Source organism: Melozone crissalis, unplaced genomic scaffold (assembly GCF_028551555.1).
Source record: "Melozone crissalis strain CALT ecotype California unplaced genomic scaffold, PUWL_Pcris_2 ptg000068l_1, whole genome shotgun sequence".
NCBI lineage: Eukaryota > Metazoa > Chordata > Aves > Passeriformes > Passerellidae > Melozone > Melozone crissalis.
The window spans coordinates 7,484,287-7,489,196 of record NW_026535846.1 but is presented as its reverse complement, the minus strand read 5'-3'; positions in this window follow the sequence as shown (position 1 = coordinate 7,489,196).

Below are 4,910 nucleotides of genomic sequence, written 5' to 3'. Positions count from 1 at the left end.
CATTATCTGCCTTTTCCTGTGTCTGCCAGATGCCATATACTCAGATGTAATGATGAAGAATTAAACAGTAATTTTCCAGTATCTCTCTGCACTTTCTCCTCTGCTTTAGCCTTGGACTCCCCAGGGACCCATTCAACATTACCAGCAGCTACAAATTAATTAGCCCCAGAGCTTCTCAGCCTCGTTTTTCACAAATTCTTGCTGTCCTGGGCACGGTCCTGGAGGAGGAAGAGCAAAGATAAGGATGGGGGTGGAGGCCCTGCTCCAGGCCCCAGTGTCCATTTCACAATCGGTGGGGATGGGAGGCTGGAGGGAGGCAGCTCTTGCTCAGCCTGACTCAGCACTGGGCTTTGGCCCTGCACTTCCCTTTGTCTCCTTTCCACAGTGCTGCTGCTGCTGCTGTGGCTGGGTGCCATCACCCCCCTTTCTGTTGCTGCCTTGAGCAAGCTGTCCTTGCTCTCCACAGGAGTTCTGTGGCTCCCAGGGACCCTGGTGGATGAGCTGCCACCTTGACATGACCCCCAGCAAGGTGTGCCATGGGTCAGAGCTACCTTCCTGACACCTGTGGCTTTCCCCCTCCCTGGCACCCACCCTACACAGTGGGCAGAGGTTTCCCCTCCCAGGAATGATGATGAGCAGGGTGACACTGGCTCCTGCCTCATTCCTCTCATGGAGTGGGGACCTTCCAGAGCAACAGCCACCTCACAAGGGTGGGGAGCACCTGGAGGGCTGTGGAGAAGGCATGGGGGTCATCCTTGTTGGGCAGCACTTCTCCTCCAGCAGCTTGCCAGAGCCTGTGCCATCCCACTCCCAGGGCAGTGAGTCCTCCATCTGTGATGGGGAGCTGGGTGGCCCAATATGCTCTGGCAGCTGGTGTGGCAGGGAAGCAGGGTTGTGAGGGGCTTTGGAGAATGGCAGGAGTCAGCTGGTGTGGCAGGGAAGCAGGGTTGTGAGGGGCTTTGGAGAATGGCAGGAGTCAGCTGGGTGCTGCCACAGTGGGATAGGCACGATGGCTGCAGCAGCCCAGCAACATCCAGTGATTGACTTGGGAACTTGCAGGGTGCCCCATCAGAGCTGGGCAGTCTCTGCTGTCACCTGTATGAGACGTGGCCTGCAGCAGATCTGAGAACAGCTGTGCCACAGCGCAGGGGACAGCTGTGGTGAGGACACCAGGGCTGTGCCATGAGCAGGGTGGTTGTGTGAGGGATGGCTGCTTTCAGGCACCCAGCTCCTGCCTCCATCACTGCACTGGGCTGTGTGGTGCACAGAGATGTCCCCTCCATGGCCTGTGTCTGGAGGAAGCAGGGACATGTGCTGCTGACCACCCCAGTGCTGTGACCTGTCTGGGAACTCACACCCAGGGGAGATCAGAAACTGGTGTTTCAAATAACAGCTTGAAAAAGCCTCAGGCACATTCCACACTGCTGCACAGGGAGCCTTTGCTGTGGCCCTGGCAGTGATTACATTACAGCCCAAGCAGGAGATGCAATCACCCTTTGGCTCAATTGCATTCTGGCAATAACCAGGCACAGAGGTGAGGAGAGGCTGCCTGGCAAGCACTGGCCTGGAGAGAGGGATAGGAGCCATGAGATTCTCAAAGGGAACACCCCTGCCTGAGGCAGAGTAGCCCTCAGCCTGGGAGGACAAAACCTGCCACCTCAGGCCCTTCTCAAGGCATCCTTCCTCAGCTCCAAGGCAACTCCATGGGTATAAATACCCTTCAGGGTCTCTATCAGTGGATGCTCAGGCTCATCTTCCCTCCAGAAAGAGGCTGCCATGTTCTGGCACATTTGTCTGGTGACACAGGGTTAGCTAAGAGCAAAAAATCTATGCACCAGAGCCCACTCTGGATTATTTTCAAATAGGAAGCACAGCTGAAATCTCTGCAGGCGTCCCAGCAGCTTTCACCCACCAGCCCTGAGCAGCTCCAGGATTTTCTCCAGCCAGGCAGCAGGGAAGGGACTGTGCTGAGAAAGAGCAGTAGTGGGCAGGCAGACAGATGTGTCTGAGCCTGCCAAGTTCTGGCATCCATTACTGGAAGCATGTCCTGACATTTACCTTGTGAGGAACGGAGACCAGACGCTGTTTCCTCCCAGCACGACGCAGATCTGAAATGCATCACATCCTCCCCCAGCCACAGACGTTTCTGTGCAGGGAAAGGGCTTGACCACCATGAAGCCCTCTGCCTTTCAGCCAGGAGATGTCCTGCCTAGTCACAGCCCTGCAAAGAGTCCCTGGATCCTCCTGCACCCCAGGGATCTTTTGTCTTTCATGGCTCAGCTGCCAGGCTTGCCTGGGCTGGGTGATCTGGTGCTCACGCAGCTTTCTGGTGTCTCCAGGAAGGCAAAATACATCCTGGCTGTCTCTGTCTGTAACAGCCCAAGCAGAGATTAATTGGCCAGCCAAAGTGTGTGTGGTTTCAGTGCTGAGCCACAGCCATAAGCCATGGGCCAGGGAGGTTCCTGAATCTCCCTTCCTTCACGCTGGCTGGAGGGCTCTTGGTGTGCTCCCCCACGAGATCAGATGTGGGGAATGTTTGCAGCTATTGCAGCTGTGCAGGTGGGCACCCTCCCCTGAAAAAGTTGCCAGCACACAACAGGAACAGGCAGTATCAGGCTGAAGAGAGCACCTGAGCAGGGACCATGGCCAATGGGGAGCACAGCAGATTTAATCACAGCTTAAATCCAAGCTCAGCCATGGAGCTACGACCAAGCTGCTCACCACCTCCTCCACCTCAGCTTTCCCATATGCAACCAAGAGGGAATGAACACACTTAGACATCGTTTTTCTGTCTGTCAGGTGCCTCTTGTCACATTTCTCCCTCCTACTACACATTCCATGATTAACTTCAAGGCATGTCTCTGCTCTCTGTATCTCTTGCCTCCTACTCCACGTTCCTACCAGCCTGTTTCTAGCCCGTGAGTGCAAGAGAAGCCCTGCACCAAGGGGTCCTGACTCCAGCACATCCCAAAGCCATGCCCCACCAACCCAGCGTGTGTCCACCTCCCCCTCCTCCTTGCTGGCTGTTTCAGCTGCTGGGTAAGGAGTGCTCTGCAGAGCCTTCTTGGTCAGCTGGGCAGGGATGGGAAGATGAGGCTCCCAGCAGCATTCTCCAGCCTGGTGGGCACATCTGCTGGGGCCAAAGGCAGCCAGGCATCCTTTGACTTTTCTAGTCCATTATTTTCTCATCCTAATCAGGCTGTACAGTGAACCCTGCAGACAAAGTCTGGGCCACATGGTCCACCAGGTTCAGCTGCAAAACATGGCCCACCTAGGTGTTTTCTGCTCCTGGTATTGACTGCCCTGATCTCCTACTAACACTACAACCCTGTTATGTGCTTGGTACACAGAACTTGCTCACCATCAGGAGCAAAATTTGATGAAGCCTTACACCACCAGTTATGAATTTCCACCCAGACAGGCTGAACTTTTACCAAGTTAAGTAAGAGAGGGCCCCAGAGCTGGTTTGAGCTGGAAGATAAGGAAGCAGGGAAGGCTGCTACCATCATGAGGTCAGCTGACACAGCAGTCTTAGAGATAAGAGCAGGAACAGCCCACCCAGAGACAGTGAGGGGACCCAATAAAGAACAGCAATACTCCAGATCCTAATATTACTAGTGGTCAGAGCAGTCATGTGAGGGCTGGGGAACTTACATTGTAAGGATTTAATTGCCCAAGGATTTCTTTGATTGGGGTTCCTCTTTGGAGATACCCAGCTCAAGCTGCTCTACATGTCAGATAAACAAACAACCCATTTCCTCAGTGGAGTGGCAACTTGTCTTCTTCAAGCCCTGTTGATGGTGGCATAAATCCTGGCAGGTGGGATAATTACTTCAACAAAGCCCAGGGCCCAGATGGGCCGTGTGAGGTTGGAGATAGGGTAAGAACAGGAACTACATCTGGACAATGCAGGACTCCAGGCAGGTGATCCCACAAAAGTGCACAACAGGAATGGGATTGTTGGGAAGAGCACTCCCAGCCCAGGCTGTGCTTTGGGACTCTTTGCTCCTGGTAGTGCTAGAGCAGTTTGTTGGGAGCCAGTCACATCAGTGCCTGCAGCTCCCACACCTCCTTTTTCCAGCATCTCACAGCATTCTGGGCTTTCTTATAGCCCAATCAGGAACAGTTTTGTTCCCATGAGGCAGGAGAAACTTGCCATCAGAACGAGATGGATTTTCCTTCTTTCTTCGCCCACATCCTGTCCCGTCCCCTCCCTGCTACTCCCCCCCCCCCCCCCCGCCCCCTTTTCCTGTTTCCCCTTTCCTGTTTCCTTTCTCTAGGTTTCCTTCTTCTCCTTGTATTTCTTATGGTAACTGGAGGCTAACTCAGCCTGGAGAAGTCATCTAGCAGCAGCGTGGGAGTCTGGTCCAAGGCAACCTCTAAACCTCCAAGATCCCAGGGATGGTGTGGAAAACCCTTTCAGTGTTTTCTTAAGGAATAATACAGCAGAATTAACCTTCCATCCCCAAATAAAATTCAGACTTCACTTTGACCTTCTCATCAGTAAGACCTACAGCAAGGGCAGAAATGGTTTGACAGAAACCCTTTGCACCATGCATGGCTCACAAATACAGGGATTTGCCATCCCACCCATGCAAGTTGAAGAAGGTGGAAGACCCAGAACAGCTGAAGGAAGAAGAGGGCTGGACTTGCTAGACTGCAGAGAAAGGTACCCTGGAGGTACCCTGGAGCTCTGCACATTGTCAGAGCCCAGGAATGACCACTGGTTTGTGAGACCCAGCCATGCACCAGTGCCACTTTGGAGAGGCGCTCCCCCTGTCCTTGCTGGGTTCCTGCCCAGAGTGTCCAAATGAGGGAAATGAAGATGGTGAAGGGCCTTGAGAGAAGCCTTGTGAGGAACAGTTGGGGTCACTTGGTCTGTCCAGCCCGGAGAAGAGACTGAGCACAGA